The sequence below is a fragment of the Myotis yumanensis genome, unplaced genomic scaffold, assembly GCF_028538775.1.
Source record: "Myotis yumanensis isolate MYYU_CA2020_CCGP unplaced genomic scaffold, mMyoYum1.0.hap1 SCAF_3, whole genome shotgun sequence".
NCBI lineage: Eukaryota > Metazoa > Chordata > Mammalia > Chiroptera > Vespertilionidae > Myotis > Myotis yumanensis.
This window is the reverse complement of record NW_027223754.1, coordinates 42,320,929-42,347,745: the sequence shown is the minus strand read 5'-3', so window position 1 is coordinate 42,347,745 and position 26,817 is coordinate 42,320,929. Positions and strand designations below refer to the sequence as shown.

At 38.8% G+C, this 26,817-nt stretch overlaps 1 protein-coding gene and 1 non-coding gene across 2 annotated transcripts in view; one reads left to right on the top strand and one right to left on the bottom strand.

Annotated features, from left to right (window-relative positions):
- Window positions 1–26,817, top strand: part of HS6ST3 (heparan sulfate 6-O-sulfotransferase 3) — a 713,743-nt gene that overhangs the window by 602,991 nt on the left and 83,935 nt on the right. The window lies entirely within an intron of this gene.
- Window positions 794–899, bottom strand: LOC139007769 (U6 spliceosomal RNA). The gene has a single exon (XR_011470932.1). It is a non-coding gene; the product is annotated as a U6 spliceosomal RNA (small nuclear RNA).

The window sequence follows — 26,817 nt, the reverse complement described above, 5'->3', positions numbered from 1 at the left end:
CTTGGCCTGTTTTTGATGTGATGTTAATGGGATATTTTCAGAATTCCACATCTGTCCCCAGCTACAAAGAAACATTTATAACCATCAGCTTGTAGACCTTCTTATTATAGGAGTTTTAAATATAGACTCTAAATATTCTACATCTTTCAAAACCATTGATCGCCATTGATCAAATAGAACTAAACTGCTTTTGAGTCTCTTTGGATCCCTTGCATAAATACATATCGAGGTGCTGTTTTAAATGTCCATTAGATCTTAACATTTCTCTTTGGAGCCATTACCATTTATCATATGACTGTAAATATAGATTCAAGGATGTTTAAAACACACATTATTTACCTAGCAAGGCTTAATGGCTCCAATAGATGCATTAGAACTCGTTTATAACTCCTCTCCAAGAATACATCGTGAACACCTCCCATATATAAATTTTATTTTATACCAAGGGATGAGATTATGCTACTGAGTAATTTACCCAATGTTTTAAATAAAATATATTTTTCAAGGCATGCACATTCAACAATTTTGTGACTTGGTAAAAGTAATTTGTTTGGGGTAGTTCTTTTGTAGAAGTAGCCAACCATGGTTTTACTGAAGCACTTTTAAAACAAAAAGAAAATTCCTTTTTATTTATTTATCTTTATTATTGAAAATATTACAGATATCCCCTTTTTTCTCCCCATTGACCCCCTCTACCCACCCACCCACCCACTCAAAGCCTTTATTGCACTATTATTGTTTCCATGGGTTATGCATATGTGCATATAAGTTCTTTGGTTAATCTCTTTCTGCAAAAAATATGGAATGCTTCACAAATTTGCATGTCATCCTTATGAAGGGACCATGCTAATCTTTTCTGTATGTTCCAATTTTAGTATATGTGCTGCCAAAGCCAGCACAAAAAGGGAAAATTCTTTACCTTTAGAGTAAAAAACAGATTAGATGTTCTATTTTTATTAATATTTATTATTTCAAAGTTAACCTACATATTGGTTAAAATCATTATTTCAGAAGACCTAATGATTACTGGAACAGAACAAATAGCCTAGACACCTCCTTCACATGCATAGAAACTTGATGACAGAGGTAGCATATAAGCCAGTGAAGGAAAGAATGGGCTAGTCAGTAAGTGATGCCAGGATAACTGGTTATGCACAAGGACATCATTGGACCCTTCCCTTACCCTGGGCCCCAAATAGTTTCCATGTGGATTAAAGAATTAAATGTGAAAATGAAAAACTTAAAACATTTAAGAGAAAATATCAGAGACTATTTTATGACGTCTGGGTAGGGAGAGATTTCTTAAGCTATCTCATCAACTTTAAAGGCAGAGATAAATAAATCAGGATATATTAAAATTCATAATATCTATCTAAAAATATATCACAAACCAAGTAGAAAGACAATCTAGAAAAATATTGGAAATGTATATTACAATAAAGGATTGGTGTCCTGAGTATAGATAATTTCTGCCTATAACCAAGAAAAAAACAACAGAATTGAAAAGTGAGTAAAGGGTACAAGTAGAATAATCACAAAGAAGGAAACTCAGATGTTTGACCCTTCCTGATGACTAGGTCTAGGCAGAATGAAGCAAAGCAGTACCATTTTACCTTATCAAGTATGCAAAATTAATGTTTGAGAATGCCAACAGTTGGAAAGATTGTGAAGCAACAGCAACTCTCATGTATGGCTGGTAGGAATTTTAATTAACATCACTGCTTTAGATGTAATATGTTGGCAAGATGTAATAATGTTGAAGGTGTGTATTCCCTACTCTCTATGTGCCTAGAACAACCCTTACACATGTGTATTAAAACACAAGTAGATTTATAAGGATATTCATAATTGTTTACTAGTATAATAGTGAGTATTTGGAAACAGCCAAGTCTCCATTAATGGAAGGATTAATAAATAAATTGTAGAATAGTCATAAAATGCAAATCTCATTTGGCTAAATATACTAAATACCAAAACAAACAAACATCTGAAGTGGAGTAGAGCAACATATATCAAATAAATAATGTTGAAGGAAATATTGGAAAACTGGTCATTTAAAGTTTGGAAACATGCTAAATAATACCATGAATGCTATGGATGTATACCTGTGAAAGGAAAAACAAAACATTCAAGGGAATGAAACACCAACCTCAAGCTAGTCTTTAATTTGTGGATGGACCATAGACAATGGATGAGAGAGGTACACTGGGTTCTTCAATTGTATTTTCACTTGTTTTAATTTTTTTAATGTTAACATTTTTTATTTAGAAAATATCTAGAGAAAATATGGAATAATACTGAATTTGATAAAGCTGGGTATACTTGGGTGTTTATTTTGTTATTATCTAATTTTTGAATTCTTGAAATATTTCTATTTTTAAATTTTAAAAAGCACAGGATAGTTTCCTCCTCAACTCTTTTCCATTCCTTGCATCACTTCCCAGAGGCAACATTATTAACCACCTTTAGCTATTTCTTCTAGCAATTACTGCAGTGTCTCTAGTTAAGGTAAAAATTCTACTAATTGAAACATTATCTATCCCCCAGGATGAAAGTTAATGATTGTACTCACTTATACCACTTACCACCTTTCCTCCGCAGTTTTGAAATATAGTTATATCAAGATGTTCAATTTCTCTATTGGCTTGCATTAAATTTTAAGAAACATGTTATACTTAAATCTTAATTTCTTGTTCCATCAGGTACAGATAGCTTCTTGCTCCTCTTATTTCTAAGATGGGTTCCTCTTCCCACTCTCCAGCCTTGTGTCTCTGAGATGTTTTCTTTTGTGCTTTTACATTATTCAGATCAATAACATCTACATTCTGTTCCATAATCATAATTAAATTTTCTGTACTCTGAGCTAATTCTAAAAGATCAAAATCAATAAAGAGTATTTATATTATTGTGATTATTTAATGTGATTTAAAATAGATCCAAGCAGTGAATCATAGTTTCATTTCCTTCTCATGCTTTTCCTGGAAATTTTAATTGCCTTTATTTCTTGAATTAGCCACCATTATTATTTCCTTGAGTTGTTCAAATGTTCCATAATTTCAAGCATTCCATTTGAGGGGCTGATGTGATTAGGAAAGATTTTTTTTAAAGTAGTAATGAATCTGGACAGATGACTAAATTACCTCGCAGAAGTCAAAAGCCTAGGAGAAAGAAACTACTTGAAAGCATAACCCATCATCATGAAATGACTTATTAAAATGATTTTTTTGAATCTTTGACATTATATTAAACTGGGGTTGAAATTTTTTTTGAAAGAAATAACAACCAGGTGTGCAACATAACTTCTCTCTCTAGCCATAACCAGGAGAGTATACTTGATCTGGACTCACCACCAAATAGTCTTCCTGACATGTCACTAAGTAATTTCAATTACTATTTAATCCAAAATGATTGCAGTGGTATCTTTCTGTCAGTCTATGTGTATCCATTTTATGTTACTGCGTTACAAATTATCACAAGTTTAGCCCACAGCTCTGTAGGCAGAAGTCTGCGTGGACTTAGGTTCTATATGTAGGATCGATCTCACAAGACCAAAAGGTGTGAACCAGGCTGGGTTGTGACCTAGAGGCTCTAAGAAAGAATCTGATTCCAAAGTAACTCAGAAGATCAACAGAATTCTGTTTCTAGTGGTTTTAGGAATGAAGCCCCATTGCTGGTTGTCAGCTAGAGGTTGCTATTTGTTCCTTGCAGCCACCTGTATTTTGCTCATGTGGCCCACTTAATAGTCAACCTTCAAATTTATACTTTTCTGCTATCAGCTGAAGAAAGCTCTCTGCTTTAAAGAGTTTCCATGATTAGATCAAACCCACGTGGGACATTAATTACATCTGCAAAATCCCTTAAAACAGCACCTAAATTAGTGCTAACTAGGGTAGAAGAATCTTGGGGGTGGGGCATCTTTAGAATTTTGTCTACAACTCTCTCACCTTCCTTCCTTCCTTCTCTCTTTCCTCCCTTCATTCCTCTTTCCTATCTACCTATCTACCTAATCTAGCTATCACCTGACTAGCATCTATCTAGCTTCTCATGTAAATATATGCCTATCTCTTTGCCATTTTATTTCTGTTCTTGTTCCAGAAAGGACACCCGTAGTTCAGACTTTTCAAACACAGCATACAGTAAAAGTCAAGTGAAAAGAAAAATAAAAGCATGGGTTAAGATAGCAAGTTCTGCCGAAACTGGTTTGGCTCAGTGGATAGAGCGTCGGTCTGCAAACTGAAAGGTCCCAGGTTCGATTCCAGTCAAGGGCATGTACCTGGGTTGCGGGTGCATCCCCAGTAGGGGATGTGCAGGAGGCAGCTGATCGATGTTTCTCTCTCATCGATGTTTCTAACTCTCTATCTCTCTCCTTTCCTCTCTATAAAAAATCAATAAAAATATATTTAAAAAAAAAAAAAAGATAGCAAGTTCTCTTGCCCCTCCATTAGTGTGGGTAAGTGGGCGAAGTAGAAGAGCAAATAAATGTTAGCCATAAAGATAGTGAACTGACACCAGACTGTAATAGAAGAATGCCTGGTGTCACTTTCCTTCATCCAATGAGCCTGACTTTGGGATCCAACAGCAAAATCCAAAGTCTAAATCCAAAGTGTGGAGCTCTGGTGGGAAATGAGACAGAAGTTGAGCAGCATCGGAATATCTAGTTCTTTATGTGTGGGATGTCAATAAATATCCAGGAGTAATTTGTAAGTGGTGTACATCACTCAATTTTTGAATCCATAAATCTGAAAAACATGGAATCAAGAAAGCGAGAGTACAGTTTAATAGAGTAGGGATGATGGGTCAGCAGAACATTTGATCCTGTCCAAATGTCCACAGAGACATGTGGTCCACGCCAAATGGTCCTTGGTATTTGGTTCTGTCAAAGACATCCACGCTTAGAAAGCATCCCAGGGTTCAAAACTATTTATAATTTTGATTTATAGGACTAATACATTGAAATTACTGTCATATTTTATTCGTTTAATAATTGCGTTGTGGCTGTATTGCCAATAATAACTCTGCTTGCCTTGGTAGCCTACTGGTAATGGCACGTGATCAAGGGCATTTTGGCAGGGATCAGATATCTCCATGGATGTTTTGGACAGTGCTAAATACCAAGGACCTTTTGTGATGGACCAGGTGGACATTTTGGACAGGATCAAATATCCTACAAGGGGGACACATGTGTGGCAGATCATGTTTCTGCTGTCCAATTGCATGAAGCAAATGTCTAACAATGCGTACTATGGACTAGTGTCTAGGTAGCAAAATGGGAGTGCATTGGCCCTTCTACAAGTGATAGATTCTGCTTCCAGAGGGAGCAGGTACTGCAAAGAATAAAGTGTCTAGTCCAAGTAAGTTCGAAGTATTATATTTCTCAGGCTTTTTTTCCCCTTCCTAATACTTTTTGAGAGTATACCACATTCTACATATTTTTACATAGAAAATGGCATTTAATGTGTAAGGAAATGGCTATGTAACATATTACATGGCTATTAGTTATTAAGTATTGAGCAAGATGCCTTTCACATTTCATTTTATTTAGTCCTCAATACTTCATGAGGTAGGCCATATTGCTTTCATTTCACAGGTGCACTCAATGAGCTAGGACTTACTGGCATCCTGCTATAGTGGTGGATTTGGACTTAACCCTGGTGTGTGTCCCCAAGGACTTCTGATGGGAAAGTGTCAGAAGGAGGATCTCAGAGAAGTGCATTAGAGGTTCTACATATGTGAGTCAAATTTCTTGATTTAATACATCATTTAGCTGTACATTAAAAATATGATAAAATACACTCAAGGCATGATATTCAAATTTTAACATATTGCAGATAAAACATACAATGCCCCTGCTCTGCAAAATAAAGTGATGATAACAAACCTACTCCACCCTGGGGTCCCCATCTCAGACTCCACCTCCCTCTTCCCAGCCTTCCACACCCAACCAGTCATCCAATCCGGAAGTTTTCTAAATCCCTAGTCTTGGTCAGCATTCTAGTCACATACTCACATAGCATCCTGTAGCACTTATTACAATGATTATTAAAAAATAGTTTGTGTGATTAATTTTGTTTAATGTCTATCGCCTTTGCCAGATTTAAATTCCACAAGAGTGACAAAGATAGTTTCTCACCATTATATCTCTAGTCATTATATGACTCTTTGAACCTACAAATAAGTTCCAGGTTAGATCATTTTTGTGGAGACTTCAGATCAAAGCTTTCCTATGCCTCTCTCTAATCAAAGAGTACCCTGAGATTATAAGACATGCTGTCATGCTGTAAGGAAACTGTTCTCTACTGTGATTTCTCTTTGACATGAATCAAGATTTTTTTACAAATATACCGGTATTATGTAACCACCACAACAACAAAAAAGGAGGGATCAAAAAATAAATTGGATGCTGACTTCTATAACTACCAATTTCAAAATTTAGGTTTCATATAAATGGCTGTACAGCTTGGTGATTTACTGTACAAAATAAAGATTGTAAGCTTGAATTTATGACATTTACCGAGCTTCATAAAAATACCTCTTTAATCTTTTTTACATGGGAAGATGTAATAAGAAATTTAATTTGGAAAAAAATAATTGAATAACTACTGATATAACTTCCAAAAAATAATGCTGGGCACAGAAGAGGCCTTAATTAAATTGTGTTGAATGAAAGAATGAGTGAGTGCTACATTTGGTTTTATGGACTGAACGTGCTCCCTCCAAAATGCAAATGATGAAATCCTACCCTTCAATGCGATGGTATTAGGAAGTGGAGTCATTGGGAGGTCATTAGGGTTAGATGAGGTCATGAGGGTAGAGTCCTCATAAATGGATTTGGTGCCCTTACAAGAGACAGGAGAGAGCTTGCTTCCTCTCTGCTCCCCACCATATGAGGATACAATGGGAAGTCAGCATCTGCAACCCAGAGGAGGACCCCCCCCCCCCCCCCCCGCCTCATATCTGACCATGCTGGCATCCTGATCTCAAGCTTCAATATCCACATCTGTGAGAATACATTTCTGTTTTTGATACACCACCCAGTCTATGGTACTTTGTTACAGCAGTCCAAACGGATGCAGATATTTTGGAAATGCCTACACATCAGTCCTTGTGTGGCTACTACTTCCACTTTACTCATCAGCCATCTCTGTCCTCCTTTCTCTTTAATTTTTATCCCTTTCTCTCCTTCCAGCTACAACATCTTTCTTTAAATAATGAAGCTTTTTAGTAAAAAGCTTTGGTAAAGGTTCACCTTTATAAAGAAACTTGTTACTTTAAGAAATAGTCCAGACATATACCATCTGAATTTCTCTATAAAAATCTTTTCTATAAAAATGGCAAATAAGAAGCTCTTATTTGAAGAAACCAGAAAATGTGAGAGCAATTTCCTTCTTGGTTTAAAGACAATAGAAAAAGCAACAGAGAGACTTTCCTTTTATGTGTTGTTTTTTTTTAAATGTTTGTGTTTTGACTTTTAACATTATTAGGATTTTCATAAATATTTGAACCCTGTGGAAATAATCTCATCAACATTCTATTTCTAGGTCTATAAAGCAATTACATGCTGGAAAGTGCTATTTTATTGTAATAAAAAGGAGAGTATTGGTGATATGTGGTTTGTGGTTTATTAAAGCCAGCTTGCTTAGACTTTAAAATGAGTAATTGCCAGCATAATTACTGTTTTACATTATGTGATCTGCACTCAGCTTTTCCTCTGAATCAGTCTTTCTACAGGTTTATGGTGCTCTTGCTTGCAGGACTAAAGAAAATGTAGTTGAATTATTCAGCATCTATGGTGTTACCTATAACTGTGAGTCCGCCTTCCACAAAATAGTCCTAGAGATTATTTGAGTTAACTCCAGTACAAGAATGCCCACAGACTCTTGAAAGCCTTGAGATCCCAGTCTCTCTGATACTCTCTTCCTTCTCTCCTGTGTGCTGAAGATCTCACACCTTCCCAAACAGCCACATAGCTTCTTGACTCACAGAAGCACTCTCTCACCCTGACTGACAAATTGGAGGGGGTGTGTCTTTGGGGCCCCACATGCCAAAGGATCTGACTCACCTGTTTTTCCCTCCTTCTCCTCCTTGTGGTCTTCCTCTTTAGGTCACCCAGACACTGGAGACAGTGGTAAAAGTCACAGGGCTTCTGGAAGAGTCCTAGGTCACTTCCTGCAGTGTATATTGGTTCTAAGACCCAGCGGTCACTCATGTGAACTGCCTGCTATGAAATTTTGTTTATTCTACTTTTATCGCAGACAAGTAGATTATAAACTCTAGAAGACCACAGTTATCTTCCTCGCTTTTGTATTACTCATGGCAACTTGCACACAATAGGTGGTAATGAAATATGGAAGGAGAGACTAACCTCGAAAGATGCACCTGCATAGTTTGAAGCTGCCCCATCCCCCACCCCCAAGAGCACCCAGAGAGATCAAGCTGGATGCATCCATCCTCATACCATCCTTAGGTTTGGTATTTGATTTATTTTTGCCTCTTTGGAGTCTGTGGGGTCAGGAACAAAATGAACTAAGAGGGACCCTTTGAGTGACATGTTAGTGGTCTTCTATGCTCTCCCTAATTTATTTTCAGGTGAGCTTGCATAGCTGTTTAGCTATGGTAATTATCACTGAAGAAATCATTGATACCCTCTTTTGTTGCTATTTCATCATCCATTGCTGTTATCCTTATCCTGACATAGTAAAAAGCAACAAGTACTGTGAAAGGAAATTTCTTCTATTGATGAAAAGCAATATAGAAATAAGGATGGTTTTGTTCTGTTTATAATCCTCCTATCTTGATAGGCCTTTGGCTTCTAAGATGATGACATAGATGTGCCTTGTAGCATTTTGAAGTTTGCTGCTCACTTAGGAAATAGTGTATTGTGTCATTCTTATCGTGTGTTTAAGGGTGTCATTAAAAGAACAATTCACATTAGCACATCTTCATGTTCTTTATTCATTGCATATATTTTATAAGAGCTCAATGAAAGACTATGTAATGATAACCCCTGCAGGAACTGAAGAAAAACTATACAATTTATGAAATGACACATGGTGAGCTGATAGTGGAGACCTAGAAACTGTGAATTAACAAGCAGACTCTGCAGAAAGTTTAAATTCTTCAAAACCTCTCATGCTGATTGCTATACACCAAGGCTAATGATAATTCTTCTTGTTGAAGAACAAGGTGTTTATGTGTTTTTATGGTACATATCATCTGAGTGCCAGGTGCTTAGACATATTATTTTAGAACAAGACACAGCATTTTTATATCTTTATCTACTTAATGGCCTCATATTTGCCTCTGCTGGTGATTTGTGTTCCAGTCAGGAGTCTTCAGGGATTAACCACACGCAAAGTGTCGTCTCTGAGGAAGATATTTCTACAACCAAATTGAACTAAGCTAATTAGAATATTAGCATAAATCACAATATTTATCTAATAATAATGTCTAAGAGATTTATATTCTGGGGAAATTTACAGACATATTCTTTCTATTAAAAAAAACACACACATCTCAGGTCTTCATTTACTGAGCTAAAGGCAAATGAGCCAATATGACCATGGACTAGTAATAATATATTACACATTTATGACTTTTCAAGTCATCCCCATGTACTTTCACAGATATTACCGTATTGATTTTCAATAGAAATATATTTTATAGTCTACATTACCTTATCTGAACTCTTAGGGTGAAATTTATTTCTTAAATAAAAAGTTTCAGACTTTCAAAGGTAGTATTGTGTGTATATATATATATATATATATATATATATATATATATCATGTATTATATTGCATCCAGGGTTTATACAGTTATCCCTGTCATCAGGCTTATTTATTACTGCAGTGAAACTTATGAATAGTCACACAGAATAAGTTAAATAATAAAAATAAAGAATCTCACATCAGTTTAAATTAGGTTTTGCTAATAAATTATTTAGGGAGAAAAATTGGTTTTCAGAAATTGGAGATTGGGCATATATGTAAGGGACTATGAACTTATACAAAATAGATGTTAAAAACCTAGGTTTTTACTAACAAAGGCCACAAAAATGTTCCATGGATATTACTTATCAATTTCATATTTAAAAAACAAACACAAATTATTAATAGACTATCCTGTGTTTTTTTTTATGCTATTTTAATCATTTTACTGGGGTCTCCTGCCTCCTTTTTGCATTCATATTTATGCTTTTCTCAAGATTTTTTACCCCAGGGTAACAACTCTTAAATTTCCATTTTATTTATTTATTTAATATTTATTGTTGAGATTATTACAGATGTCCCTCTCCCCGCCACCCATAGCTCCCCTCCACCCAGTTTCCACCCTGCCCCATGCTCTCCTCATCCTATTGTCTGTGTCCATAGGTAATGCATGTATACAAATAAGATCTTTGTCTAATCTCTTCCCACCCCCCCACACCCCCTTCCCTCTGAGAATCATCAGTCTGTTTCATTTCCATGCTCATGATTCTATTCCATTCACCACTTTATTCTGTTCATCAGATTTTTTTATTTGTTTTATTTTTAGATTCAATTATTGATAGATGTGTATTTGCTGCCCCTTTGTTATTCATATTTTTTATCTTTATATTTTTCTTCTTCTTCCTCTTCTTAAAGAATACCCTTCAGCATTTCATATAATACTGGTTTGGTGGTGATGAACTCTTTTAGCTGTTTCTTGTCTGTGAAGCTCTTTTTCTGACCTTCAATTCTAAATGATAGCTTTGCTGGGTAGAGTAATCTTGGTTGTAGGTTCTTGATATTCATCACTTTGAATATTTCTTGTCACTCCCTTCTGGCCTGCATAGTTTCTGTAGAAAAATCAGCTGACCATCGTATGGGCACTCCCTTGTAGGTAACTAACTGATTTTCTCTTGTTGCTTTTAAGATTCTTTCTTTGTCTTTAGCCCTTGGCATTTTAATTATGATGTGTCTTGGTGTGGTCCTCTTTGGGTTCCTCTTGTTTGGAGTTCTCTGTGCCCCCTGACTTGTAAGTCTATTTCTTATACCAGGTAGGGGAAGTTTTCTGTCATTATTTTTTCAAATATGCTTTCAATATCTTGCTCTTTCTCTTCTTCTGGCACCCCCCATAATTCAGATGTTGTTACGCTTGAAGTTGTCCCAGAGGCTCCTTACACTATCTTCATTTTTTTGGATTCTTTTTTCTTTTTGCTCTTCTGGTTGGGTGTTTTTTTCTTCCTCATATTTCAAATCATTGATTTGATTCTTGGGATCCTCTAGTCTACTATTGAATCCCTGTATATTATTCTTTATTTCAGTCAGTGTATGCTTAATTTCTGACCAATCTTTTTCCATTTGTTTGGCATTCTCACTAAGATCATTAAAACTCTCACTATGTCCCTTGGAGGTTTCTAGAAGATTCTTCAGTAACCTTAGAACTGGTTTTGAACTCTATATCCAGTAGTTTGCTTTCTTCTATTTCTTTCATTTGTGACATGTTTCTTTGTCTCTGCATTTTGGCTGTTTCCCTGTGTTTGTTTCTATGTATTGGGTACAGCTGCTAAGTGTCCTTGAGTTGCTAGAGTGGCCTTGCGTAGTAGGTTTCCTACAGGACCCAGTGGCTCAGCCCCCCGAATCACCTGAGGTGGACACTCTAGGCGTACCCCTTTGTGGGTTGTGTGCACAGTCTTGTTGTAGTTGAGCCTTGATTACTGTTGGTGTCCTGGGAGGAATTGACCTCCAGGCCAATTGGCTGTGGGGACCAGCTGCGAGTACAGTGGAGAGCTGCTGTGTAGGAGACACGCTTATGGAGCAGGACTTGCTTCAGTGGGGCTTTGGTGCTCACTGTGTCTGCCTTTTGAGGGTTTCACTTATAAATGTGAAGAGTTTTAATCTGGTATGGTCTCACACTGACCACTGGGTACACTGGCTCTTGGGTCTTCAGGGAGGTGCAAATTCAGCCCCTGCCTGGGGCCACCCAGCAGGAGCTACAGAGAGATCTGCAGATTCCTCTTCTTTGTATCAGGTTTGAAAGTGCCCAGACAAGGCCCAGCTGTGAAAGGAGGCAGGCTAGTGCTGGTGCCTGGTCTTGGGCCTTTTATTGATAAGTTTGGGGCTCCCTGACCCAGTTGCAGCTTGTTTGATAGATTTTTAGCCTGAGAAAGAACAGGCCATTCATATGCAAAAGCTGCTGTGTACAGTTTGGGTGGGGTTGTAAATTGGGTGGGGTGGGGTCTCAGGGAATCACCAGGGCTGAGCAAACAGAAATGGCTGCGAGTCAGCTCTGCAACCAGAGAGGTCCCAGCAGGGGAACAATGACTTCTGTGAATACATTCGTCTGGAAGAAAGCCACCCCCGAGTTCCTGCCCTGATGCCAGATAGTCCAGTTTCTCCTTGTATGTGTCTGTGTCCCTCAGAGCCTCACCAGGCACTGGAGCTCAGAGGAAGTGGGATAATGTATGTGCAGTTTGTGTGCCAGCCTTTTAAGAGGATTAGCTGGGTCTCCAGGAGCCTCTGTGTCACTGAGCTCCAATCTGCACTGATTTTTACAGCCCATAGTTCTTACTGTCTGTAGGGACTTCTTTTCTCAGCTTTGGGACCTAGGGCTGGAGGGCTGGTGTGGGGCTGGAACTCTTTGCTCCTCCAAGCAGCCTCTGCAGAGATGATCTTCCTCCCGATTAAAACAGCCACCCATGTGGGTGCTAGACCAGCCTGTTCCGTGCCTCCACACCTCCTACCAGCCTCAGTGTGCTTTCTTCTTTACTTCTCTAGGTGTAGGACTTCCATTCATCCAGATTTCCGGTGGTTCTGGTTGATGGTTGTTCTGTATTTTAGTTGTAATTTTTATGTGGTTGTGGGAGGCAGTGACTATAGGGGCTTGCCTATGCCACCATCTTGGTTCTCCTCTAAATTTCCCATTTTAACAGTGAAACAATATGTGTTTTGGAGCCAGACATATCTAGACTTTAATCCTACTGTGACTTTCTGTAATTTACTTGAAACTTTGATAACTCATTTTATTCACCTCTAAAGTGAAGATAATGATATTTATCTTGTAGGATTTATTTGAGAGCTGGCAGATAGATAGATAGATAGATAGATAGATAGATAGATATATTTTATATATATTACTATATATAGTACTTAGACTAATGAAGTTTGTAGCAAAGTTTACCCAATGTCTCTGCTCCCCTCTTTTTGCTTAATGGCAGAACATTAATTTTTAGCTGGTGCATGGCCACGATAAATTATGACTATGTCTTCCAACCTTCCATAAAGCTGAGTATGTCCATGACTCAAAGTTTCAGCCAAAGAAATGAAAGCAGAAGTGCTGCCCTAGCTGGTTTGGCTCGGGGGATAAAGCATCGGCCTGTGGACTAAAAGCACCTGGGTTCCATTCCGGTCAAGGGCACATGCCCAGGTTGTGGGCTCGATCCCCAGTGGGGGGCATGCAGGAAGAAGCCAATCAATGATTCTCTCTCATCATTGATGTTTCTATCTCTCTCTCTCCCTCTCCCTTTCTCTCTGAAATAAATAAAAATATATTAAACAATAAGTAAATAAATAAATACATACATACATACATACATACATACTGGTTGCACTTTATTGCTACCCTGTGGAACTGGCCCTCCAGCCCTGCACTGCACAATTCTGGATTTCCTCATGAAAGAGAGAAGCCAAAGTCTATCTTGTGAAGCCATTGTTATTTTGGATTTTCTCACACTTAGAGCTGAACATGTTTCTGATAAAGCTTTCAGTAATGTTGGTTTTCTTGAGCTGTCCTCATATCCACTTTTTACTGCCACTTCTAAACTCTCTTTGCAGTTCTAAATCTTCCAGTTTGGGACATCTGGTTAATTCCCATGGTGCATTCACAACCCTCTATGGATAATTCCTCCCCATACCCTTGCCTGGAAGTGCCTTCTTTCTCTGGCCCTTTCAACGTGACCTGGATGTATCTAGTAGTTTGTATGTAAATTATTTTCCATAACATTTCTGTTTCATCCTACTTTCATTTCCTTTAGCCTCTTAAAGATCTTTTTAATTATCTCATTTTGAATTCCTTTAATTCCTATTTTATAATCCTCAAACTCTTTTGATGTTTCCTTGTGAAATACTTTATTAGGCTTTCTTTTTACCTCCTTGTTCCCAATTTCTTCATCACATCCTTTCTTTCTTCTTTCTTTTAGTCTTATTTTCCTCATTTTAGAAAAAGTTTTCTCTTCATTGCTTTATTCCTCTCTTGAGGTTATATTGGCGTCTTCCCAGAAGGCGGACCACTTCAGAAGTGAAGCTCATATATCCTTCACAACACTCTGGAGAGATTAAAGCCAATAAAACATAATGTGCACATTATGTTAACATTTATGCCCACTTAAAACACACAAAACATTAGTATATATTGTCTGGGTACACAAAAATGTGGAAAAAGTAAGAAAAAAGGCACTGAATAGATACATGTCAACTTTAATAGTGATTACATGTAAGGAAGCAGCAAGGGAAATGAAGTAAGGTAGGTGTCTTTCATTACAGCTAAAATCTTTTAAGCAGCTTTATTGAGGTATAACTGACATACAATAAACTATACATATTTAATGTGTACAATTTGATCAACTTCAACACATATAAGCACCGTGTAACCATCTCCACAATTAAGATAGTGAACTTGTCTGTCACCCCCAATAGTTTCCTTGTCCACTTTGGTCATTCTTTCCATTGGCTCCCCCTCCCACCTTCATCCAGGCAAACACTGATCCCCTCTCTGTGACTATGGAATCATTTTCATTTTGGAAACTGTTATACAAATGAAATGATAAAATATATACTCTTTTTTTTTTTTGGTCTGGCTCTTTTATCTGTGTGTTATTTTGAGATTCATTCACATTTTGTGTGCATCAATAGTTTGTTCATTTTTATCACTGAGTAATATTTCATTGTATAGATAAACCATAATTGTTTATCTGTTCACCTATTGGTAGGCAATTTGGTTGTTTCTAGTTTAGGTATCTACACTAATAAAAGAGAAACATGGTAATTGGCGTACGACCGCTACCCTTCTGATTGGCTAATCAGCGTATCCTTATGCAAATTAACTGTCAGCCAAGATGGCGGCCAGCAGCCATGCACTGAAGCGAGCAGGGAGGCTTCCTTGCTCCAGTGACTGCAGACTGCAACGTTCCCCGCCTGACTTGCAGGCCTCTGAGCTGGCAGTTTGAAACATTCTAACAAATATAGCCGGCTGGGATCTCAGAGCTGAAGTTATACATTGTTTCGATTATAGAACGGCAAACAAACCAGCAGTGGAAGCCTCAGAGCTAGAGTCAGAGCTAAAGCTGGCCCAGAAGAAAAAAAAAAAAGAAAAAAAGGAGCGGTTGGGAGCTTCCCGCCAGCCTGAAAGCAGTCAAAACCGCCAGCCTGAAAGCAGCCCTCAGCCCCTCACCCAGACTGGCCAGGCACCCCAGTGGGGACCCCCACCCTTAAGGGTGTGTGACCAGATGCAAACAGCCATCATCCCCTCATCCAGGCTGGCCAGGCACCCCAGTGGGGACCCCCACCCTGAAGGGTGTGTGACCAGATGCAAACAGCCCTCAGCCCCTCATCCAGGCTGGCCAGGCACCCCAGTGGGGACCCCCACCCTGATCCAGGACACCCTTCAGGGCAAACCAGCCGGCCCCCAGGCCTCTATCCTATATAGTAAAAGGGTAATATGCCTCCCAGCACCGGGATCAGCGGAGCAGTGAGGCCTCCTGGCACCAGATCAGCGTGACAGGGAGCAGCGCCCAAACCCCCTGATCGCCCTGCGGCTCTGTGTGTGACAGGGGGTGGAGCCCCAACCTCCTGATCGGCCCTGCTCTGTGTGTGACAGGGTGCGGCGCCTAAACCACCCTCCCCCCCCCCCCCCACGGGCCCTGCTCTGTGTGTGACAGGGTAGAGCCATAACCTCCCCATCGGCCCTGCCCTGAGTGTAACAGTGGTGGCGCCCAAACCCCCTGATCTGCCCTGCTCTGTGTGTGACAGGGGGCAGTGCCCCAGCTCCCCTATCGGCCCTACTCTGTGAGTGACAGGGGGGAGCTCCTCAATCCCCTGATCGGCCCTGCTCTGTGCGTGACAGCAGGGAGCTCCCCAACCCCCTGATCGACCCTGCTCTGTGTGTGATAGAGGGCGGTGCCCCAACCCCCTGATCCGCCCTGCTCTGTGCGTGACAGGGGGCGGTGCCCCAACTCCCCTATTGGCCCTACTCTGTGCGTGACAGGGAGGAGCTCCCCAACCCCCTGATGGGCCCTGCTCTGTGCGTGACAGGGGGGAGTTCCCCAACCCCCTGATCCACCCTGCTCTGTGTGTGATAGAGGGCGGTGCCCCAACCCCCTGATCCGCCCTGCTCTGTGCGTGACAGGGGGCGGTGCCCCAACTCCCCTATTGGCCCTACTCTGTGTGTGACAGGGAGGAGCTCCCCAACCCCCTGATGGACCCTGCTCTGTGCGTGACAGGGGGAGCTCCCCAACCCCCTGATGGGCCCTGCTCTGTGCGTGAGGGGGGGGGGCACCACAACCTCCCCATCGACCCTGCCTTAAGTGTGACAGGGGGCGGTGCCCCAACCCCCCAATCAGCCCTACCCTGAGCGTGACTGAGGGTGGCATCACAACCTCCCAATCCGCCCTGCTCTGTGCATGACGGGGCGGCGCCCCAACTCCCCAATCAGCCCTGCTCTGAGCCCGACCAGGGGCTGCACCTAGGGATTGGGCCTGCCCTCTGCCACCCGGGAGCAGGCCTAAGCCAGCAGGTCGTTATCTCCCGAGGGGTCCCAGACTGTGAGAGGGCACAGGCCGGGCTGAGGGACCCCCCCCCATCCCCCCCCGAGTGCACAAATTTTTGTGCACCGGGCCTCTAGTATTATAAATAAAGCTCCCAGAATCAGTTTTTGCAAGCCATGAATGAACTTTTCTTTTCTTTTTTTCTTTTCTTTCTCTTTCTTTCTTTTGTGTGTGTGTGTGTGTGTGAGAGAGAGAGAGAGAGAGAGAGAGAGAGAGAGAGAGAGATTTGTATTCATTGGTTGACTTTTGTATGTGCCCTGACTGGGGATTGAACTCCCAACCTTGGTATATTGGAACTGAGTTACCTGGCCAGGGCTGAACATTTGTTTTTATTTCTCTTGAGTAAATACCTGGGAATGGCATGCTGGATCACATTGCAGGCATAGGTTAAACTTTTTCAGAAACTGCCAAACTGTCTCCCAAAGCTGTTGCACCACTTTATGTTCCGATGAGTAGTGCTTGAGATTTTCACTTACTCCACACTGACCCCAACTTTTGGTACAGGGGAGCGCAGTATCTAATGGATATGTACTGGTATCTGTGGTCTGAACTTGCATTTCTCTAATGACTAATGATATTGAGTGTTTTTTAATGTGCTTATTTGCTATACCTATAGCTCCCTTAGTAAAGAATCTTTTCAAATCTTTTGCCTATGTTTTTTATATTGCCTATTTTTACTGTTATTTGTTTCCTTATTATTGAGTTTTACAAGTTCTTTATATATTTTGGATACAAATCCTGTTAGATATGGGATTTGTTAAGACTTTCTCCCAATATTTGGCTTGTCTTTCAATTCTCTGAGCAGTATCTTGAAGAGCATAATTTTAAATTTTGAGTAAAATATATCATTTTATTATTTTATGGATCGTGATTTTGGTGTCACATTTGTAAAATCATTACTAACCTATGGCCACAACGATTTTCTCCTATTTATATTTTTCCGTTAGCTTTTCAGTTTAGGGTTTTACACTTAGAATTATGACCCATTTCAAGTTAACTAGAAAATAATAATAAACCCTGCCTCTGTTTTATTTAGCAATCTCTAATCTGTGGTTAATCCCACCCAGTATATTTTTTTATCTGTGGTTATTCCCACATAATAAAGTGTTGTTTTCATGTCTAAAAGCTCATTTTGTATTATTTATATATTTGCAATGTGTCAGGTTAAGTTTTTGAACATGTTGAATACAGTTATAGTAACTGTTTAGTATTCTTGTCTGCTAATTCTAATATCTTGGTCAGTATCGGATCTGTTTTGGTTGGTTTTTCTCCTCATTATGGGTGGTATTTGCTCACTTCTTTGCATGCCTGGTAAGTTTTGGGTGGCTTCCAGATTTTATAACTTTTAATTTGTTGGTCTTCCTATAAATATTATTAAATTGAGAAAATGAGTGGGGGGAGGGGTTAATGGGGGGATAAGGACACATTTGTAATACCTTATCTAATAAAGAATTTTAGAAAAATTTTAAAAAATTTATACTTGGACACAGTTAATTTACTTGGAAATGAATTCTTTAGGTTTTGCATCTAAAAATTTTTAAGTGGGACTAGAAAATAGTTTTTACTCATTAGCCCATAATTTTGAGATTATCTAGTTTAACCAATGGGAACTGGCACAATTCTCAGCCCTGAGTGAGAGGCCAAGTAATGTTTCCTCTAATCTTTTAGGGTGGTTTCCTCCTTGTTCTTGGACATTTTTCTTTTTCTTTCTTTTTTTTAAAAAAAAATATATTTTATTGATTTTTTACAGAGAGGAAGGGAGAGGGATAGGGAGTTAGAAACATCGATGAGAGAGAAACATCAATCAGCTGCCTCCTGCACACTCCCTACTGGGTATGTGCCCACAACCAAGGTACATGCCCCTGACTGGAATCGAACCTGGGACCCTTGAGCCCGCAGGCCGACGCTCTATCCACTGAGCCAAACCGGCCAGGCTTGGACATTTTTCTTACAAGTATTGTTTTCTCCATAACTACAGTTATACTGATTTTAATTGTCTATTTTCTTGTCTGTCTCCACCACTGATTATAAAATTGTAGAACTTCTTAAAGGCAAAGACAGTGGCCTACTAGGACACAGCCTGGCAAAATGTTCCCACTCAATAAGTACTTGTTGAATAAATGAGCAAAATAAAGTAGGAAGGGCAAAATAAATAAGCAAAGTATACTTTCATTATTACAGTATATAATTTCAGAAGGGAGATTACTTCCAGTTGGTGCTCAATAAACATACTGAAAGAGTTAAAGCTTTAAGCCCGATATTATATTCATGTACCTAATTTGTATCAGACCCACTTCTACACTTCAGGATTCAGGCCTTCTAGTTTAGGGCACTTTCCGTGGCATCATTTCATGTTCCTGAAATATAGTTAAAACAGAGAAATACCCTAGGATTGAGTTTGAACAGGAAATGCCTTAAGTATTTATAAAAAATGTCTCTTTCTAATATTAACATTGTCTTCTCCTGGAGTGTATGAGTTTAATAGTGAGTCCTTTCAGTGTTATAGGGTCCAGACATCACCTTCTCTTTTGTCACCGTGCTCACAGTTTGATATGCTCAAATATTGAAAAGCTTTATCTGGGAACCCAGTGAACATAGCGCTTTCCCACAATCATGATTTTAATCAACCATTTCTGTCCCAACACATGAAAAATAATCGCACTCCAGAAAGAGCCACAAGTTTTCTATTGTATCTTGTTAAAAGAAGTACTTTCTAAAAATGGAGTTGGTGATCTTTATTTATGTCAGAGGATTGTTATATGGTATACAAGAGAATATGTGCAAAAGACCTGGCTTATAGTTGTTGCCAAATAAAAGCTTGTTCTGCTTAAAGAAAAAAAAGTACTTTGTACCATTCAGCTTACAACCAAACTCTACAACAAAGTGGTAATGGTAATGGAAATTACCTCCTTTTGGTGTAGGTGGGAAAAAGAGAGAGCAAAAGAGCCAGACACTTGCTTAATATCAAATTGTGAGTTTTCATGTGTAGGTGAGCACTGTGAATCATCTCCGGGAGTATGCCCAGAGGGTGCCTGAGGAGCAGAGTGTGAGCCTCCTTTCATTGTCTAATCCAAGGACAAATTTATATAATACAATTAGCATCTCTGCAAGCCAGGGAAAGAAAAAAAAGAGAAGAGTTTTCTAGGTTCAATGGTTAATGACAATGCCCACGGTGGGGGTGGGGATGAGGAGGGCATGTCTTCTCTAGGATGGTGCATCCCAACCTCCAGATGTGCTATGAGCGTAGTACCTTTACTGAATTAAAAAAGTAGGGCAATTCTTGCACCCTCTCAGCTGATGGAGCTTTCAAAGGAGTAGAGAGAAAGCATGGGCCATTCTGTACCCTCAACTACAAACAAACAGATGGAGCGGAATCTGCATGGCATGAGATTCTTCATTCAGTAAACTTTCATTCTTGACTTCTGGTTTACTATTTGTTTGAAGCTTTAAAAATGGCTTCCTATGTTCACAGAATCATTAAATATGTTTAGTCCATTTGGTTAGCAATTGGTTTTCCAATGTCCTCTTTATTTTCTCTCTATATAACACATTGGTCTCTGGGTTTTCATTATTTTACTGGTTTCTCACACCTCTGGTACATGCTCAATGCAATTAGCTTTATTTGATTTTTTTGAATCTTTATTCTTTATGTAGAATACGGCAGTTTTTAATGTGGAATTTCATGCAGTTAAATCTTTTCTGCATGCCTGACCTTTCTTTCTTGTTATTATTAGCCTTTGCACATAGTATTATCTCTGTTTCACTGGTACGCTTGACAATTCCCTATTTAGTATCATCTAGAAATTTCATTAATGCACATCTTCCAGATTGTTAATAAAGTTGTAGCTCACACTGAACCTGACATTCATTTCCATTACTCTCTTCTGGTCATCTTCTTGCAGCTCAAGACATTATCCTTTATCAGAGTTTTATTTCCTTTTAAAGGGTTTGCCAGCTATTTTCAAATTCTCCGGATATTGCTCAAACCCAGTCATTTTAAATTAATTTTGTGATTAGTGTTCCAGAATCTAGTCGACTGCCTTGCACATAATAAGCACTAGATAAACATTAGCAGAACGAAATTAAGTCACCAAGCCTGCCATGTGCTTTATTCAGTGTGTTTGGCTCTCTTCAGCCCTATCAAAAAAAGAACATAAATCTTTTTTTGTAACAGACTTGTTAAAACAGCTTTTAGCTACTTTCTTGAATCCTTTTAAGTACTTAAGGATGCTGCATTTCTTTTGATAGTTTAGACACTGCCTTAATCCAGGTGCTAATATAGATAATAAGCAAGAAAGGAATCCAAATACTACATATATATCGTATAGCAACTTCAATATTAGTTTTAAAGATGTGCTTCTAGTCCTACTAAATTCCTAATAGGATTTTCCATATCTTGTAATAAATTCGTATTTACAGCAAGACCAATGCCAATTATCATAGGACATAAGAGGACATAATTAAGAAGAAAAAGGGGGGGGGGATTGATAGGCCTAAATTATTTCAAGAGGGCAGAAGAGGGGAAAGAGTCTGTGCATAGAAGCCAGAATAAGGTTAAATTCTGACTTTACTGCTCATTAAGTAAATGGCCTCAAGCAAGTTACATAACTGCTTCCAGCCTCGGTTTCTTCAGTGATAGGGGGATACTACTTAATGTGTGAGGTTTTGTGGATGTTTAAGTAAAGCCCTAGGCATACTCTTGGCATATAATGGGCTCTGGACACAGTCCTGGTGCCTTTTCCCTAATCACAGGAAACGGGTCCCTTTGCCTCATTGCTCAAGCCAGAAATTTGGAAGAGACCTGTGATTGGTTTCCTCTTTCACCTCCTCATCCAAACAGTACATAGCAAGTCCTATGGCCACTTTTTCAAGAATTCCTCCCATCCACCCACGGCCACTTCAGTGCCTTGAGCCTGAATCACTGCAATAGATTTTATGTCTCCGAAGCTGTTTCAGCTTAGCCCTCCTCCAGTTCCCCGCCTACAGAACAGTGAGATTTCACCTTTTCAAAGTGCAAATCACATCCTGCCACTCCACTGCTTACACCTTGCAGGAGCATAGTCCTGATTTGAAATAAAATCCAACCCCCTTATTTACTTATGAGCTGTCTGCTTCCCTTAAACCACACACTCCACTAAGACAGGGACCAGTCTGTCATCTCAATTATACCCGGCAGTCTCTGGCACATTGCCTAACACACAGTAGGCACTCACAAATATTTGCTGGATGAATATTTGCACTTTACACTATTGCTGCAAGGGAAAAAGAGAGACTGCTTTCTCCCAGCTTGGTCAGAGACTCTCCTCCTAGATTAGTGTTTTAAAGTAGACTGCTCACGGATGTCTAGCAGTGAGGAATGGTAAAACTATAATTGCTCCTACATTGGCCTCACCTTCATTATCCAGACGCTGACATTTAATAATCATTGAGTACTCAGGAAGGCAGTTCCTATAGATTAAAGTAACTATTTGTTAAAGAGGAGGAGACTGAAATTAAAATGGAGAGCCCTTTGATGAACATTACATTCAAATCATTAGAATTTCATATAGATATAATTGCTCCCTCAGAATAAATTAAATATACAGAGCATTTTAAATGACACTTTTCCATTGTTAAAGCACAGTTGATTATAAATTATGAGTATTTTAAACCAGACATGTTTTCTCTCCATCAATCAGTGTTATCTTTTGGCCATCTTTTTAATGCAATTATTTGCTCATGCAAAACTAAAATGAGCAATGCCTGAAGCAGCAGCAACGCAGTGAATGATCAAGTGACAGCACACCCACCATTTGATTCTCTTGCCAGGACATGGTGTCTGGAGAAATTTGTTTTCCTTCCTTCACACACACTGTGTAGCTTCTGCTAATGGGTATTTTTTTCAGATGAGGAGTCATGAGTGCCTGTAAGCTTTGAGGTGCTAATCATTAGCACTTGAGAAGCATCTTAGAGAATAAACTCTGGCATTCTCCCTAAAAGCTGAAGGTTGAGATGCTGCAGGGCTATTTTGGATGCTGGATTTTGACATTTATATTCATTCAAATTAGGAACATAATACATTAAGTTGACAAAGAAAGTAAAGTCATCAGGCTTTCAATTGAGCACTAGACTGCTCAGCTGGCTCCATTAGCCACAAAATTCTGATGTGCTATTTACCTGCATTTTTTTTTTCTTTTCAGAGCCTAGGTTGATGTATGAAGAAAATCCCCTATGGCAAAAAACAAAGGAGCACAGAGAATTTTTTAAAGCAATAAAACTTGGGCAAATTCGCCAAAGCTAAAATAGGACCCAAACCATTCTTTGATCAAATAACTCTCAGCCACACAACACAAAGCTTACCTACATTCTGTATTAAAGGAAGACTCCAAGAATCAAGTAATCGACAAAGGGAGGAAGTCACAGGATAGGCAAGGACATCCCAGGCAGGTGCAAACAAAAATGAAACGTTGACCACAATGTTGCTACTGGATGAATTTGAATCCAGGGCAAGTCTAGACAAAAAAATGACACTTTCTAAGGATATAAAGTACAACTCACAATGAAGTACTTACGATGTGAATATCTAATTATTAAATAGAAGAGCATCAAGATTCATTATAAAAGTAACCAGAAATACAGGGCAAAATTGGAGACTTTAAGTTATCTATTATAGTCATCAATAAACCAAATGTACAAAAAATAATTAAGGATTGAAAACCTAAATAATAATTTAAAATATGGGATATATATATATTTGCAAAATTAATAGAGTTGCAAAAATTAATGTATTGGTCATTAAAAAGAAACACCTCATCAACTTCACCAAAGCCAAAATAAGAGCAAAAACATTCTTTGATCAAATGCAATAAAAAGAGAAATTTCAAAATAGAACTATATTTGAATCAATAAAACATAGCTATATGGAAATTTCAAAAATTTCTCTTAACTAATCCTTAAGAAAATAAGGAAATTAAAACCCAAATTATAGTAATTCAGAAGAGGTTGATGAAAGCATATGTGAGAACCTATAGCATACACCTAAAGTCATGTTCCAAGAAGTCATAGCACTAAATAATTCAGTAATGTGCAAAAAATTCAACTTCTAAGAAAAGCAATGGAATCATTACGAAGGATAAAAACATTGTAATTAATGAATGGGAAAATAGAAACATTTTAAAATAAGTAAATCTAAAAGCCGCTATAGAAAAAAAGGTCAATTATTGGCTGACTTAAACAGAGAAAGAGGAGAAAGCAAACTGCAAAAAAGACAATGGCTGCAAGTTCAGTAGAAATTAAAAGAATCATAAGAGATTATTTTGTTCTACTCTATACAAATATAATAAAGAATATAGATGAGGAGGAATATTTGTAAGAAATCATAGAATATAAAAAAAAATACAGATCAACTTTTATAAGAGTTTATTTCGAATCATAATTCTACTGAAATGTTAAATAATAGATAACTCTGGTGCTGTTCAAACTGTTTCAGATGATATAAAATGGAAGAAGGTTTGTATGATATTCAATGAAGCTATTATCTCCGGAGAGAATCGGTTTCTTTGCCTTTCTAGTTTCTAGAGGATTTCACTGTTGCCTGCGGACCCCAGGCCCCCTTCAGAAGCCAGCAGTCACATCGCTCTGACCTCTGCTTGTCCTGACTTCTCTTCACGCCCCCTTCTCTGACTCTCCTGCCTTCCCCTTCACTTATAAGGACTCCTGTGATGACATGGGTACCGCCTGAATAATCCAGGATAATTTCCTCATTTTAAGATCCTTAAATTAATCACAAAGTCCCTTTGCCATGCAAAACAGTATAGTCACAGGTTTTGTGGATTGGGGTGTGGGCATCTTTAGGAGGCCACTTTCCTGCCTCCCACATCATATTTCAAAGTTTAATATATTTGCTAGCACCATATGTTGGATAAGGGTGGATCACTCAGACATGGCTGTAGGTTGGGCAAAACCTTTATGCACAGCCATTTGGAACATCCATCAGATTGCAATTGCACATCCAGGAATTTTCCTTACAGATTCACCTAGACAGGGTAAAGATGGTTGCAAATACAAGGATACTCCCTGCAGCATTTTTATGACATCAAAGAATTTAAAGTAAGTAAATCATGCTCAAAAAAGAAGTGGTTAAATTGGCTATAGTACACTGACAAAACAGAATATGCTGCAACCTTTCATGAAATATACTTTTCTTTATATTGAGATGGAAAATATCTCCAAGATGCAGATCGTATGTCATTGTTTATAAGAGGAACTTGTTTTTAAACATTTGAACATCTCTGAAGTCAGAAAGTGTTTTTCAAGTAATGGTCTGTCATAGTTTAAATGGCAGAATATATTTTTCTTTCCTAACAGTAAAATAATATCGGTGTGTCTTCCGGTCAGTGAGAACTTAAATGTGATGGAATACCATCGTTAAATGGGAAAAGAAGTTCAGATGAGTGTGCAACTACATGTCATGTGTGCAACAAAATGCATATGTGTGAACACACATTTTCCCTCTTTATTATATCATTACCACAGCATTCAAATCAGCTTTTGATTCCTCCCATTAAAAACACAAATCTCTTTTGATACATTTTCTCCCTGCAATTATTACCCATCTTCTTTGCTCTCTTTTATAGGAAAACTCTTCAAAAGGTTTAATCTATACTAATTTTCTCCAGTTTCTCTTCTGCCTCTTACTCCTAAATCCATTCTAATTTGTTTTTGTCCCACTAATACTCTTCCCATCAATATTACCATTGACCTTGGTCTTGATAAATTGTTTAGCAGCATTAGACACAATTTTCATGCCCCCTTCTTGAGATAGCTTTCTTCCCTTAACTTCCAGGACACCTCACACTGGTTTTCCTCCTCCCCACTGCTGCTCCTTCTCAGTCTCCTTGCTTTTTCTTCCTTAACTCTTTCATGACTAACTGTTGGAGGATCTCAGGGCTCCATCTTGTTCTCTTCTCTATGTACATTTACTTATGTGGGGTCTCCTCTAACCTCACAGCTTTGAATAGCATTACTTTGCCTTTGACTCTAAATTCTTATCTCCAGCTCAGATCTGTTTCCTGATTTTATACTTACAGTTATGTCCTACTGTCTGTTTAGCATCTCCAATTCCATGTTTCATAAACATCTCAAGCCTCGGATATCTAAGACATAACTTCTCATCTTCCCCCTAAAAAATCTATTCCTCCGGCAGGCTTCCTATCTCACTTCCATTCACTTATTCTGGATAAAATCCTTAAGACTCACTCTTGATCTGCTGCTTCCTGTATGTCCCCCACGGGGGATAGAGCCCACAACCCTGGGCCAGGAATCAAACTATGACCTCCTGGTTCATAGTTCGATGCTCAACCACTGAGACATGCCAGCTGGGCTTAAGAGTCACTCTTGATTTTCAAGTTTCTCTCACAGCCCATATGCAAGCCTTAGTCTATTCTTGTTGATTCTTCCTTCAAAATATATCCAGAATCTGGCCTTTTCTCACCACCTCCATGGCTGCCATCTTAGTCCACGTCAACAGTCACCATCTATTGACTATATATTGCAATGAGCTTCTTTCATCCTCTCCCAACTCTTGCTCCTTTTCAGGCTATTCTCAAGAAAGCATCCAGCAAAATATATGTCAGATCATGTCTCTCTTCACTCAAAACCCTCCAGTGGCTCTCTATTTCCTTCAGCATAGAAGCCAAGTTTCTTACAGTGTCAAATCCCAGTCTGTTTTGGCCCACTGTGGACCTTACCCTCATTTCTCACTCTTTGCTCCCAAACTGACTCTTCCTGGATACTTTTCCCTGATAGATTCTGAACTCACTATCTCTCCTTCAAGTCTGCTCAGATATGCTTTGTTCATGAGGCTTTTTCTGACCACCCTTAAATTTTGTCACTCATTGCTGTACCTTCCCCAAATTCCCTACTCACATTCCCTGTTTGAATTTTTTCATAGTAATTATCATCTTCTAGTAGACTATAAAATTAGCATATCTATCTTAGTTATTGTCTGTTTTTCCACACTAGGATGTAGACTCCTTGAAGGCAAGGAAAATGACTCT